The sequence below is a fragment of the Sapajus apella genome, unplaced genomic scaffold (assembly GCF_009761245.1).
Source record: "Sapajus apella isolate SASKATOON/1434 unplaced genomic scaffold, GSC_monkey_1.0 scaffold31, whole genome shotgun sequence".
Taxonomy (NCBI): domain Eukaryota; kingdom Metazoa; phylum Chordata; class Mammalia; order Primates; family Cebidae; genus Sapajus; species Sapajus apella.
Window position 1 is genome coordinate 21,437,697 of NW_022436971.1, and position 16,219 is coordinate 21,453,915.

The 16,219-nt window shown below is 43.5% G+C and overlaps 1 long non-coding RNA gene across 1 annotated transcript; it reads right to left on the minus strand.

The window, feature by feature from the left end:
• Window positions 1-476: 476 nt before the first annotated feature.
• On the minus strand, window positions 477-12,283 carry LOC116561906. The gene is made up of 3 exons (XR_004273666.1): window positions 12,272-12,283; window positions 610-618; window positions 477-540 (listed from the first exon to the last, which is right to left on the minus strand). It is a non-coding gene; the product is annotated as an uncharacterized LOC116561906 (long non-coding RNA).
• Window positions 12,284-16,219: the final 3,936 nt, after the last annotated feature.

Consider the following 16,219-nt stretch of genomic DNA (forward strand, 5'->3'; position numbering starts at 1 on the left):
TGAGCATTGAATGAAGGATTAACAGTAGGGTGAATTAGCATGCAGGTTAAATTCTGTAAATTGGTGAGGTATCCCATGATATCCATGATAGAAAAGAAAACTGCAGGTGAAGAAGGGACTTACACCATCTCATAACCAGTGAGAGTCAATCCAGAATTTAAAGCCAGAGTTTCTAACTCCAAATCCTGTGTTCAGAAACTGGAAGGAGATACAAACCCAGCGATGGATGGCTACCAGATAGCGTGACGCCTCCACCAGCCACGCAGGCGGCGCAGCATGGTCGGTGTAAGGCTCGTGTCTACACCAGATGTCATGCCGAGGCCTGAAGGGAGTGGGTGGGCGAGCAGAAAGAACACTCGGGACCGTAGGCAGGTGAAAGATGATTTTATTCCGGAGCAGCTCTCATCAGCAGCTTTCTCACGCTGTCTGCCCTGTCTCAGCTGCTTGAGCCGGCCCCGCAGCTCCTTTCAGCAGCTGGCTCCCACACACAGCTGCGCAGCCGGCTCTCCCTTGCCATCAGGATCAGCAGCTTAACTCTCTCTGGGCACTGGTAAACCAAGCTATGTCCTGGCTGACCCCTGTCCATCTGCCAAGATGGGCAACTTTGACTCTCTCTCTCTGGGCATGATCTGCACAGTGTCAACAGGGCAATTATATCTTTTATAGAAAATAGTGGCTTAGAGCTAAAGGATAAGCATTCCCCGTGTTATGGCTGTGGTGGTGAGCTTCTTTATGGTACGTCTACATGGCTATAACAAGTGGAGTTATATGCCTGCGCTCTACACTCGCTGAGTCACTCTGGATACTCACCTCAGCCTATCCTTGACCAAAGCACAGCCCTTACCTGACAGTCAGGCTGCACTTTCTGCCATGTCTGCTTTCGGTTGTCCTGACAACAGCTTGGTTTATAAATATTATTTCACAGTAAAGGCTATTAACTACACCCCCACCTCCTTTGGGAGCTCATGCTTAACCAAGCAGAAGCAAGGACTTGCTGCCACCCTGGCCTAACTCTCTGCCCACAGTCAGGCCCACACAGGAGATGCATGTCACCAAACAAACCACCAGGAACAAAACCCACATGAAATGCCAGTGACTGTGGATTTGTTTGGAGCTTCTCTCCTTTCATAAGTTCAATGAAAAGGCAGCAGCCGGTGGTGGAGAGAATGCAGGATTTGGAGTCAGAAACCCCAGCTTTAAGTTCCTGAGTGACCCTAACTAGTTATGAGATGCCGTAAGACACTTAACTTCTTCACCTGCAGTTTTCTCTTCTACAAATTGGAGGGACATCACTGGACTCACATTAATCCTTCATTTGAAGCTTGGTGGATGATATGGTTCAGCTGCATCCTCGCCAAAATCTTACCTTGAATTATAATAACTCCCACATGTCAAGGGTGGGGCCAGGTGGAGATAATTGAATCATGGTGGTGGTTTCCCCTATACTCTTCTCATAATAGTGAATAAGTCTCCTGAGGTCTGATGGTTTTATAAAGGGGAGTTCCCCCACACATGCTGTCTTGCCTGCTGTAGTGTAAGACGTGACTTTGCTCCCCATTCGCCTTCTTCCATGACTGTGAGGCATCCCCTGCCATGTGGAACTGTTAATTGAACCTCTTTCCTTCGTAAATTACCCAATCTCAGATATGTCTTTATTAGCAGTGTGAGAATAGAATAATACAATAAACTGGTACCAGTAAGTGGGGGGCTGCTCTAAAGATACATAAAAATGTGAAAGCAACTTTGAAACTGGGTAGCAGGCAGAGGTTGATACCATCTGGAGGACTCAGAAGACGACAGGAAGATTTGGGAAACTTTGGAACTCTTTAGAGACCAGTTGAATGGCTTTGACCAAAATGCTGATAGTGATATGGGTAATAAAGTCCCGGCTGAGGTGATCTCAGATGGAGATGAGAAACTTGTTGAAACGGGAACAAAGGTGACTCTATGTTTTAGCAAAGCGAGTGGTGGCATTTTGCTCCACCCCTAGAGATTTGTGGAACTTTGAACTTAAGAGAGATGATTAAGGGCATCTGGTGGAAGACATTTCTAAGCAGCAAAGCATTCGAGAGGTGCCTTGGGTGCTGTTAAAAGTATTCAATTTTATATATTCACAAAGATATGGTTTGGAATTGGAGCTTATGTTCTAAAGAAAAGCAGAGCATAAAAGTTTGGAACATTTGCAGCCTGTTTATGCAACAGAAAAGAAAAACCCACTTTCTGAGGACAAATTTGAGCTGGCTGAAGAAATTTGCATAGGTAGCAAGGAGCCAAATGTTAATCACCAAGACAATGGGGAAAATGTCTCCAGATCAACCAGGAACTTCCATGGCAGCCCCTCCCATCACAGGCCCAGAGGCCTAGAAGGAAAAAATGGTTTTGTGCAGTCTTGGGAATTGGTGCCCTGCATCCCAGCTATGGTTAAAAGCAGGCTAAGGTAGAGCTCAGGCCATTGCTTCAGAGAGTGCAAACCCCAAGCCTTGGCAGCTTCCATGTGGTGTTGAGCCTTTGGGGGCACAGAAGTCAAGAATTGAGGTTTTGGAACTCTGCCTAGATTTCAGAAGATGTATGGAAATGCCTGGATGTCCAGACAAAAGTTTGCTGCAGAATCAGAGCCCTCATGGAGAACCTCTGCTAGAGCAGTGCAGAAAGAAAATGTGGGAGCCCTACACACAGAGTCACCACTGGGGCACTGTCTAGTGGAGCTGTGAGATGATGGCCACCATCCTCCAGACCCTAAAGTGTCAGATCCACTGACGGCTTCCACCACACAGCTAGAAAAGCTGCAGACACAACACCAGCCCATGAAAGCAGCTGGGAGTGGGGCTGTACCCTGCAAAGCCACAGGGGCGGAAATACCCAAGACCATGGGAACCCACCTCTTGCATCAGCATGACCTGGACATGAGACATGGAGTCAAAGGAGATCATTTTACAACTTTAAGATTTGACTTCCCTTCTGGATTTCAGACTTGCATGGGGCCTGTAGCCCCTTCATTTTGGCCAATTTCCCCCATTTGGAATGGCTGTATTTACCTATTGCCTGTACCTTCATTGTATCTAGGGAGTAACTAACTTGCTTTTGATTTTACAGGCTCATAGGTGTACGGGACTTGCCTTGTCTCAGGTGATACTTTGGACTTGGACTTTTGAATTAATGTTGAAATGAGTTAAGACTTTGGGGCACTGTTGGGAAAGCACGATTGGTTTTGAAATGTGAGGACATGAGATTTGGGAGGGGCCAGAGGCAGAATGATATGGTTTGGCTGTGTCCCCACCCAAATCTCAACTTGAATTGTAATAATCCCCACATGTCAAGTGCAGGGCCAGGTGTAGACAATTGAATCATGAGAGTTTTTCCCCCATACTGTTCTCATGGCAGTGAATAAGTCTCATGAGATCTGATGGTTTTATAAAGGGGAGTTCCCCTGCACAAGGTCTCTTGCCTGTCACCATGTAAGATATCACTTTGCTCCTCTGCCAAGATTGTGAAGCCTCCCCAGCCATGTGGAACTGTGAGTCAATTAAACCTCTTTCCTTTGTACATTACCCAGTCTTAGGTATGTCTTTATTAGCAGCATGAGAACAGACTAATACAGTGGAACATGAAGGTGTGTTCTGACTTGGGCAACTCTGTGGTCTTGATCATTAATTCTAGGAATGAAATAAATACATCACAGTGTATCCCTGGATGATTATTCTTGTTCCATTTCACTTTACACTTGAAACAGTGTGATGCTCAATTTCATGTGCCAGCTTGGCTGAATCATGGGAGCCTGTGGTAAACATTTCTGACTGTGTCTGAGAGGACGTTTCCGGAAGAGGTTAGCATTTGAACTGATGGACTCAGTGAAGATCTCCTCCCAGTGCAAGTGGGCATCATTCAATCTGTTGAGGGCCTAAACAAAAGGCAGAGGAAGGGAGAATTCTGACTTCTCCTGCCTGCCTGTTGATCTGGAACCTGGGTCTTCTCCTGCCCATGGACCAGGATTTACACCATCCACTCCCTGAGTTCTCAGGCCTTTGGACTCAGACTGAATAACACCAGCAACTCTCCTGGGTCTGCACCTTGCACCCAGCAGACGGTGGGGCTTCTCAGCTCCAAAATTGCATGTGCTAACTCCCACAATCAATTTGTGTGTTTATGTGTGTGTGTGAGTGTGGTGTGTGAACCCCTACTAATACAAACATATTGAAGATGACATCTTCCCCATGTTTAAACCTTCCAAACTCTACAAGTTTTGCCCTGCCTTTGGAGAACAGACATGTGGCAGTGGGAGGAACCCCTATTTTTTTCTCCATATCTCCAGAGAATAAGTCATTTCTCTTCCCTGTGTCCTCCCTGCCCTGTAGTGGGTAAGAAGGAGCTGCCACATCCAGGCTCCAGCACTGAGCATCTGGCTTAGGGGAGGGGAGGAAAGACTAATTGCTTGAGTGCAGCTCCTTAACTTCCAGATTGTCTGAAGAGTTGCTCATGGCAAGGAGTTTCTTCACAGTCAGGGAAACACTGCATTTCAAGTGAAAAGAGCCCAACGGGTCCACCTGGATGTCCTTGCACTTGATTGCAACCTCTGTGGGGCTGTTATAATCAGAGCACAGCCAGCCTCGGGGTAGAGGTATCCACCACACACAGTCTCAGCTCCAAACCTTCTCAGCATTTTGCATAGATGAAGCAGTAGAGGCTACAGCAACCAAGTGAGATCCTCAAATGTTCTTCATACCAGGACATTTCCAAATGCCTTCTCCCTGGCTGACTTCTCCCTATTGCCTGACTCTGTAAAGCCATAATTCTCCACCTCTGAGCAGCCTAAAGTAACTTTTTACCTTCAGCCCAAACAGTTGACTCAGCAGTGGTTGCGGGCTTTCTGACATTTTTTTCCAAATAATAATAATGATTTTAGCCTGTTGCTCCTATTCATAAACTAAATCTCTCACAGAACCCAAAAAACCCTGATTCATCTTCACCTCTTAAGAATGACTCTTTCATCAAAATTGAAAGAACTAGAGGAGCAAGATCAAAAAAACTCAAAAGCTAGCAAAAGACAAGAGATAACTAAGATCAGAGCAGAACTGAAGGAGATAGAAACACAAAAAAAAAACACTTCAAAAAATCAGTAAATCCAGGAGCTAGTTTTTTGTAAAGATCAACAAAATAGACCACTAGCCAGAATAATAAAAAAGAAAAGGGAGAAGAATCAAATAGATGCAATAAAAAACGATAACGGGGCTATCACCACTGATCCCACAGAAATACACACTACCATCAGAGATTACTACAAACAGCTCTGCTCACATAAACCAGTAAACCAGAAAGAAATGGATAAATTCCTAGACACTTGTACTTTACCAAAACTAAACCAGGAGGAAGCTGAAACCCTGAATAGACCAATAACAAGGGCTGAAGTAGAGGCAGGAATCAATAGCCTACCAACTAAAAAAAGTCCAGGTCCAGATGGGTTCACAGCTGAATTCTACCAGACATACAAAGAGGAGCTAGTTCCATTCCTTCTGAAACTGTATCAAACACCACAAAAGGAGGGAATCCTCCCTAACTCATTTTATGAGACCAACCTTATCCCTATATGAAAACCAGGCAGAGACTCAACTAAAAAAGAAAACTTCAGGCAATATCCATAATGAACATCGATGCAAAAATCTTCAATAAAATACTGGCAAACAGATTGCAACAGCACATCAAGAAGCTTATCCATCATGACCAAGTAGGCTTCATCCCGGGGATGCAACCCTGGTTCAACATATGCAAATCCATAAATGTAATCTGTCACATAAACAGAACCAAAGACAAAAACCACATGATTATCTCAATAGATGCAGAGAAGGCCTTCAATAAAATTCAACAATACTTCATGCTAAAAACTCTCAATAAACTAGATATTGATGGAATGTACCATAAAATGATAAAAGCTATATATGACAAACCTACAGCCAATATCATACTGAACAGGCAAAAGCTAGAAGAATTCCCTTTGAAATCAGGCACTAGACAAGGACATCCTCTCTCACCACTCCTATTCAACATAGTATTGGAAGTTCTAGCCAGAGCAATCAGGCAAGAAAAAGATAAAGGGTATTTGATTAGGAAAGGAGGAAGTCAAACTGTCTCTATTTGCAGATGACATGATTGTATATCTAGAAGACCCCATTGTCTCAGCCCAAAATCTCCTGAAACTGATAAGCAAGTTCAGCAAAGTCTCAGGATACAAAATCAATGTGCAAAAATCACAAGCATTCCTATATACCAATAACAGACAAACAGAGAGCCAAATCAAGAGCAAACTCCCATTCACAATTGCTACAAAGAGAATAAAATACCTGGGAATACAACTAACAAAGGATGTAAAGGACCTCTTCAAGGAGAACTACAAACCACTGCTCAGTGAAATAAGAGAGGACACAAACAGATGGAGAAACATGCTCATGGTTAGGAAGAATCAATACTGTGAAAATGGCCATACTGCCCAAAGTAATCTATAGATTCAATGCTATCCCCATCAAGCTACCGATGACCTTCTTCACAGAACTGGAAAAAAACACTTTAAATATCATATGGAATCACAAAAGACCCCACATAGCCAAGACACTCCCAAGCAAAAAGAACAAAGCCGGAGGCATCACACTGCCAGACTTCAAACTATACTACAAGGCTACAGTAATCAAAACAGCATGGTACTGGTACCAAAACAGAGACATAGACCAATGGAACAGAACAGGATCCCAGAAGAAACACCACACATCTACAACCATCTGACATTTGACAAACCCAGCAAAAACAAGCAATGGGGAAAGGACTCCATGTTTAATAAATGGTGTTGGGAAAACTGGCTAGCCATGTGCAGAAAGCAGAAACTGGACCCCTACCTCTCACCTTACACTAAAATTAACTCCAGGTGGATCAAAGATTTAAACATAAAACCTAACACCATAAAAACACTAGAAGAAAACGTAGGCAAAACCATCCAGGACATAGGCGTAGGCAAAGACTTCATGACTAAAACTCCAAAAGCAATGGCAACAAAAGCCAGGATAGTCAAATGAGATCTAATTAAACTCCAGAGCTTCTGTACAGCAAAAGAAACCATCATTAGAGTGAATCAGCAACCAACAGAATGGAAAAAAATTTTTGCAATCTACCCATCTGACAAAGGGCTAATATCCAGAATCTACAAAGAACTAAAATAGACATACAAGAAAAAAACAAACAACCCCATTCAAAAGTGAGGAAAGGATATGAACAGACACTTTTCAAAAGAAGACATACGTGAGGCCAAGAAACATGAAAAAATGCTCATCATCACTGGTCATTAGAGAAATGCAAATCAAAACCACACTGAGATATTATCTCACACCAGTTAGAATGGTGATCATTAAAAAATCTGGAGGCAACAGATGCTGGAGAGGATGTGGAGAAATAGGAACACTCTTGCACAGTTGGTGGGAGTGTAAATTAGTTCAACCATTGTGGAAGACAGTGTGGCGATTTCTCAAGGATCTAGAAATAGAAATTCCATTTGACCCAGCAATCCCACTATTGGGTATATACCCAAAGAACTATAAATCGTTCTACTATAAAGACACATGCATATGTATGTTTATTGCAGTCCTGTGTACAATAGCAAAGTCCTGGAACCAACCCAAATGCCCATCAATGATAGACTCAACAAAGAAAATGTGGTACATATACACCGTGGAATACTACGCAGCTGTAAAAAACGATGAGTTCATGTCCTTTGTAGGGACTTGGATGAATCTGGAAACCATCATTCTCAGCAAACTGACCCAAGAACAGAAAGACAAGCACCATATGTTCTCACTCATAGGTGAGTGTTGAGCAACGAGAACACGTGGACTCAGGGAGAGGAACATCACACACAGGGGACAGTTGGGGGGGGATGGGGAGAGACAATGGGGAATGGGGAGGGAAGGGAGGGATAACATGGGGAGAAATGCCAGATATAGTGTGCACCTAAAGTAAAATAAATTAAAAAAAAAAAGAATGATTCTTTCTATGCTCATTAACTAGGAAAATGTTTTAGCTTTATTTTTAGAGTCTGTGTTTACACACATAAAATTGTGTTTTCAAAAATAACTTTAAATCAAAATGTGTAATTATTAAAAGTGCACATGCCTGAATGTGTGCCTAGATAAAGTCTTAGTGTGGCAGACCATCTGTGTCCTGGCACAAGCTGAGATGGTGTGCATGGGATGTGGTGTCCTTCAGGAGCATCCCCAAGTCATAGCTGAGTCAGTACTCACCTGGTTCCGTGGGGTTTTGCTGGATGGCTCTTGTCTATTAGGCTTTCAGCATCCAGGTGCGCCTCTTGCACTCACTAATCACACCCCACTGTCTTCCTCCACCCCACCCTCAATGCTGCAGGAGTTGTAAGACTAAAATCTAAATTTCCCAGGCCCTCTGATGGCTCAGTTCCTGGATGCAGCTTAGGTTCTGCAACAAGATGCAGCTGCAGATGGAGGTAAAGGCCACTTCCTAGCTGTTTTTATGCTTGACAAGTGTGCTCATTTTCTAGGGCTGCAGTGGCAAAGCACCTGCTGTGAACTGCGCTGTGTTCCCCAGAATTCTGATGCTGACGCTCTAACCCCCAACCCCAACATGATAGTATTAGGAGGTGCAGCCTGTGGGAGGCAATTAGGTTGAGATGAGGCCATGAGGGGTGGCCCCTAGGAGGAGATTAGTGCTCTTACAAGGAGACACAGCAGAGCTGCATTCCTCTGTCTTTCTCTGAAGCCAGGCTGAGATTAGTACCTCATACAATAGCTGGAGAGGACTGACTAGGTGTTCTTGGCCTTCTGCCTTCCTCCACATGAGGATGCAGTGTTCATGTCTTCTGCTATGTGAGGTACCACCCTGGAAGCAGAGGGCAGGCCCTGCCAGACACTGAACCTCCCAGCACTTAGATCATGGAGTCCCAGCCTCCAGAACTGAAAAGAATAAATGTCTGTTTTTATAAATCACTTAGTCTCAGATATTTCGTTATAACATCAGGAACAGAGTAGGACAATTAATCACCAATTAGTGTGCAATACCAAGAAATATTGCACATCTCTTCTATCCAATGCATCAACAATCCCCACAGCTCTGCCTCGCAGACATGTCCTGATCATCAATTACTTCTCCATTGTCACCTTTGCAGGCCCTATCATCTCTCATCCAGACACAGCTCCAACTCTTTCACCCTCTCAAGGACATAGATTGGGTTATGTCAATCACCCGCCTAAATCTCCCAGTGTCCTCACAGTGCCTCTAGACCAAGATGTCAAGGTCCAGCTGAAACACACAGGGTCCTACACGACCTGGCCCTGGCCCCATCACTCATTGCTCTGTTCTTCAAACAACCAAGCAAGTTTCTGCTGCTTCTGCTACATGCTGTTCCCAACCACATCCACAGATGCGGGCTGGCTCCATCACATTACTCAGGGCTGATACCATCTCAGAGAGGCCTTCCTTAGCCACCCAAGTTAAAATAACTCCCTCTCCTACCAAGAGTCACTAGCCACCCTATTCCTCCATTTTTTGTCCTCACAGCTGATGGCACTGTCTGTGGCTTCAATAGCAAGAGCTTTCTTGCCCTGTTCCCCAGGGTCTGGAATAAAACTGTGTAGAATGAATCAATAAATGAAAATCCCTAACTCTAATGAGCTGGTCTACCTGGGAAAGCAAGAGATGCAAACAACAGGTTAGACAATCTTCAAGGGAGTGTACAACCACAGGAAAAGTGTGAACAAGCTTTGTTCAACTCAAAAATGTTTTTAAAAATAAATCTACATCAAAAAAGAAAATAAGCATCATCACACAGCTTAAATCTCATACAAATGAATTCTAGAATGGTCTAATGGCCACATTAAACTTAGCTTACAATAAGCACCAAACCCAAAAACTACTCCCGCAGTTGTCCTGGGGAAGGCAGATACTCACACTAACAAGGAACTTTGATGAACTGGAAAAATAGACCAGTGGTGTTGATGCGCAGTTCTGTTGTGATTCTCTGATTGCCTACTCAGTGTACAGATTACGACCCAAAGACAGGGATGCTTCTGGTTTGAGGGTTACTGAACAAGTATCTGGGAACAGGTGTCCACACACTCAAGAATAATTAAGGAGAGCACGAAGACTGTGTCTGTCCTACTGCTGGGATATGGAAGGAGCCAACAGAATGAGTAGCAAACTGAAGGGGACGGTTCTTCTGAAATTGGGCAGCCTCAGTTATTATTCTTGTACTAATTACTACTGACCTTAAAATTAAGGCTGGCCCAGATATTTACACAGCAATGTTCATTACACACAGAAGCCAAAAGGTAGAAGAAGCCAAAAGTCCATCAGATGAATGGATCAACCAAACATGGTCTATACATGCAATGGAATATTATTCAGCCATGAAAAGGAATGAAGTTCTGACACATGCTACCCCATGGATGAAGCTTGAGGACATCGTGCCAAGTGAAATAAGCTGGTCACAAGAAGACAAACACTGTAGATCACACTTATGTGAAATATTCAGAATAGGTCAAGTCACAGAAACAGAAAACACATCAGAGATTACAAGGTGGTTGAGAGGGGGAAATGGGTGATTATTATTTAATGAGTGGAGAATTTTTGTTTGGGATGATAAAAAAAAGTTTGTGAATATAATTAATGCTACAAAAATAGGTGAATGGAAAGTTTTATTATATATATTTTATGATACATTTAAATCTTAATGAAAATACTAAAGACATTGATTAGACACTTTAAATGAGTGAACTGTAAAGTATGTGCATTATATATCATGAAAGCTGTTAAAAAGAAAATGATGATTGACTGTTGAGGTTCAGCATGAAATAGGATCTTTAACCCTTGGTCCAGTGTTCTGGATGTAGGGCATAAAAATATCCTCTCCATTTTGAAAATAACAAAGAAATCCCTTCAAGATGCAATTATTAGTTTGAAAACATTATCATGTATTGCATTGGCTTTTAGAATGTGTATTAGTCTGTTGTCACGCTGCTGATAAAGACATACCCAAGACTGGACTATTTACAAAAGAAAACAGACTCAGAGTTCCATGTGGTGGGGGAGCCTCACAATCATGGTGGAAGGCGAAAGCTATGTCTCACATGGTGGCAGACAAGAGAAGAGAATGAGAGCCGAGGGAAAAAGGTTTCTCCTTATAAAACCATCAGATCTTGTGAGAATTACTCACTACCAGGAGAACAGCATGGGGGAAACAGACCCCATTATTCAATTATCTCCCACCAGGTCCCTCCCACAGCATGAGGGGATTATGGGAGCTACAATTCAAGACAAGATTTGTGTGGGGACACAGCCAAACTATATCAGAGCCGGTGCATAGAGAGGCACTTAACCTCACAGGCAGGACTTCATGTGACATTCATTCAAACTATGTCAGAAACACAGCGTGCCCAGCGCTCCCATTCCACAGGTGCTGGAGAGGCCTGTGAAGCCCCACACTGATTCCAAGAGAGGCTGTTACCTAGAAAAATGTTTAATCATGTGTTTGCATAGTTGGTTCACTTGAAAAGTTATTTTTCAGAAATGTGTTCCCAAGTAATCAAGGTAGTGTCACCTCAGTGCCTTGTGTCATGGAACAAGTTGTGATGTTTTCTACTGAATATTAGTACTAGATAATTCCATCCTTACCTATCCTCAGAATTCACTCAGAAAATAGGCAATAGGTGGAAAATCAAAGAAGTCAAAATACAAGGAGAGTGAATATGGCAGTGCTAAGACCGGCCTTGGGCAGTCAGAATGCCCAATACTGAAAGCTTCCCTGGAACAAGGCAGTGCCAAGGACTAAGCCCCTTGCGGCCTGATGCCAGCACCAGTTTCTGCTCTGATTGGGTTTCTTACAACCCATAACAAATCCTCAGCAATTCTTTCTCTGGGGTGCCAAACAGTTTATTCTTTTTTAGACGATGTCTTACTCTGTCGCCAAGACTACAGTGCAGTGGCACAATCTCAGCTCACTGCAACCTCTGCCTCCAGGGTTCAAGCAATTCTCTTCCTCAGCCTCCATGCAGCTGGGATTACAGGCACCTGCCACCACAGCCGGCTATTTTTTGTTTGTTTGTATTTTTAGTAGAGATGAAGTTTCACCATCTTGGCCAGGCTGGTCTTGAACTTCTGACCTCGTGATCCACCTGCCTTGGCCTCGCAAAGTGCTGGGACTACAGGCGTGAGTCACTGCGCCCAGCCAGTTTCTAATTTTTTATAACCCGAAAAGGTAGCCTCTTTGCACGGGCAAAGGCAAACTCCACCAGATATAACCATGCGTGGGCACAAGACAATGTGAAAGAAGCCACCTGCCAGTGTGGAGAGCCTCTCAGCCTCTACTGCAGGGTCTCCAGGTGTGAGCTGTTCCCTCAACCACAGGAGTCATTACACACACATGCCAGTTCCTGGAGATGATCACAAGCGAAATGGAGGTGGCTCCTGAAACATCAGAACACCTAATGCTACATCATTAGTCTGCTAATGTTTGCAATCTGTTACTCTTCTAAGCCCTTGCAAGGTGTCTTTCTGAAGCCAGACTTCATGGTGGGTATTGAGAACATGATGGTAACAAACATAAAAAAATCTCTGCGGCACAACAGTTATACCACAGAGCATTGAGTCACATGGCTGATTCTCCCCACATTCAGGCCGCTCAAGCTGCTTAGGATGTGTAGGGGAGAGGACGTCAGCGATAGGTGGGGAACTGGGGAATGAGCAGGGCAGCAAAGTATCTGCAGGGAGCCAGGTTCTTTAAGGAGTCCTGCACCCCATGTGCACCGCAGCAGTATGCACAACAGCCAAGATATGGAATCGACCTGGGTGTCCATCAACAGACGAAGGGGTAGAGAAAATGTGGCACATATATGCAGTAGAGTACAATTCAGCCATGAAAAATAGTAAAAAACTGTGGTTACATGAATGATCCTGGAGGTTCTACGTTAAGTGGAGTCAGCCAGGTGCAGAAGGTTATATACCACAGGTTCCCACTAATATGCAGAAGCTTAAAAAGTGAATCCAGGGAGGCAGAGAGAAGAATGGTGGTTCCCAGGGGCTGGGAAGGTTTGGGGGAGAAGAGAAGAGAGGAGGGAGGTTAATGAGTACACAGGTACATTAGATGGGAGAAATAAACTCTCATGTTCAATAGCACCATTGGGTGACTAGTGACAACAGTAATCTATTGTATATTTCATGATAGCTGGAAGAGATTTGGAATACTCCCAACACATGGAAATATTTGAGGTGTTGGATAACCTAAATACTCTTATTTCGTGGTTACACATTGTATGGATGTATCAAAGTATCTATAGACGTGTAGTCTATAAATATGTACAGTTATTATGTATTGATTCAAAAAAAAGGATCTGAAGGAAGGAGAGCTTCACCTCAGGAGGCCAGTGGGGACACTGCCTACCCTTAGCATTTCCCACCCTGCTGAAAGGCCTGCACTGTGTGTGTGACTGACCCCAGGAAGAGCAAGGAGCCCTTCAGAAAACAGATTTCTACAAATTCCCTCAGTGCAATTCTGCTAGTTCTATGTAGGAAACTCAACACACAGATACCTGGGGCAGAAGGCTCAGTACCCAGCATTGGCAACATGGCACCCACAGCGCCAGGGAGCCATCTCCCTGCCTCTTCCCAGGAGAGATTCCCTCCTCCACCCAGCATTGGCAACATGGCACCCACAGTGCCAGGCAGCCCTCTCCCTGCCTATTCTCAAGAGAAAAATTGCCTCTCCCTCCATTCTTGCCTCCTTTCCTTCCTTCCTTCCTTCCAGGGACACTTGCACACCTGTCACATACCCCACACTCTCCTGGGTAGGTGTTCAGTTCAAGCAACGAATAGAACCAAGCCCTTGCCCTGTAATGCTAGGATTTTAGCTGGAGAGACATTTAAATAAAAACAATGGATTCACAATTTAATATTATAAAGTGATGTGTTCAGTGAAAGGCAAGAGAAGGAAGGAAGTTGGGTGTTTGTGGGGAAGCGGTGAGCATGGCAGTTGTGGATTCCACCTGACGATGGAGAGAGCAGAGGCATGATGCAGAGGATGGATCTGGGCATGGGGCCCCCCTAGCGTCAGGGCACCATCATGCCTAGGTCCCCTGCAGCAAGGAGAAGCACCTCCAGAAGGAGAGCGCTGCTGCGCACAACCCCGTGGGAGAGGCCCAGCCCAGCGTCAGGCCAGAGGAGACAAGCCTTCGACTAATTCATTCACTGAAAGTGTTCTATGGGGGCAGTCAAATCGAATATTTGAAATCTCAGAAAATTTCAAGCCTAAAGTTGACGTCACCAGTAACAAACTTCTCACACCCCAGAATAAAGATCCTTCCTAGGACCAAGAGATGAAAAGGTAGTTTCCTGCCTAGCAATTTTCTGAGAACCACTTCCACCAGTGAAACCGGTTTATTTCTTGTCCTGGGACTCAACCAACTGCTAAGCCTGCTCTTTGCAGGTCGAGACGGCTTGGCTGGCCTGGCCCTGGGAAGGCCTTGGGCAGCAAAGGCTTTGTGTCCAGGACACCCCAGGCCCCCGTCCTGCTGCAAGCACAAGCGTTTCTCCTCCTACTAGACTTGCTGACCTCGTGGGGTTCCTGGAACCCTGACCACTTACCTCACCATAAGTCTCCCGATCCTTAGGTGTGAATCCCTAGCACACTCCTGTTTCCTGATCCTGATAATTTTATTCCCTGCTCCTTATCCAACAGAGACAGCATGAGTCAGCAAAGATGCACACTTGAACCACAGAGCCAGGTCCCTGACTTCGCAGAGCTTAGGCTCTGCAGTGGGGTTCTCAGCCCTAGAAGCACATTAAAATCACCTGGGGAGTTTTAAAAATAGTCATATGCTGGTCCCACCCCAAAACAGGAAAACTGGTGTCCTTATGGGTGGAACCTAGGCACTGGTATTCTTTAATAGCTCTGAGATATTTTGATGTACAACCAAGATGACCTGCAGACATTCCTTGGGGCATACAGGCATAGATGCTTTTAAGGGAATTTATTCCCAAACCCTTTACTTTTAAGTCGTTTTTCTGAATATTTATTCTCTTGAAATGGAGCCTGTGGCTCTCCTTTTCCATCAAGTCCATCACAAAGCCTTCTCCCACTCACAAGACAAAAGCAGCCTCTGCCTCCCTCCCACTGGCCTTTGCAAGGGTGCACTGCTGTGCAATGGAAAGCCTTACCATTGACGCACAACGAGTGGCTCTACTCCTCTATGTAGGGAAAGTGATCGCTCCTGGTTTTCAGGCAAGAAATTCTGCTGCAAGGTATTTCCTGCAGGCTTGCTTTCAACAAAATCATAGGAAGATTTGATTGAGATGTTAACTGATGATTATAATAAATCTTTGATAATACATCAATTATATAATTTTTAGCTTCTAATTAAGAAGGCATTCAAAGAGGAACAAAGCACATATGAAATAACTTTTATTTTCATCAGTTTATTTCCCTGAACAGCATTCATCACTACTTATATCTATAACAAAAATAACAGAGTCGACGCTAAAAAAGATCTCATTCTGGTAATAATAGCACACATGAATACATAACTTAAAAGCGGAAAAACTGACAAATCAGAGACCCATCAATTAACAGAGCCATTTCCAATAGTGCTCTTTGTATATTTAATAATTGTTGAAATCAATGTTTTAGTTTTTATCAATTTTGTACTATTATAATTTATGAAGAATTTTAACACTTTCAGCCTTTTAGTCAAAAGAATTTTTAAAAATCAGTCCATATGCATATCTTTAAATAGGACAACATAATCAATAAATGACTTTTGCTCTTTAAAATATTATTTTAAGATATAGTTATCTACAGAAAGCAGAATGGAATTATGAGCCCAAGGAGAAAAAGCATGTCACATTTCTAATTAATGAAAAATATGTTCATGTGACTTTTAATCAACTAGTGATATCAAATCTCTATGGTGTCTAGATTACATTGCATAATAATAAAAATTATATTTTAAAGTGTTAATAGTGACAGACCCTGGAACTTAATTGCTTTGTAAGTATTTGAAATTATGACAAAAATATTTAGAATTCAATCTAAAAATGCATAAATGAGTAGATGATATTTCTAAAGTATTTTAGAGTGTATGTGAACAAAAGTGCATGAAGCCACTGGTCAAGAACCTCAGTTCCCATCACCCACCATCTAATATGAACATGATCGACACTTCCTAGC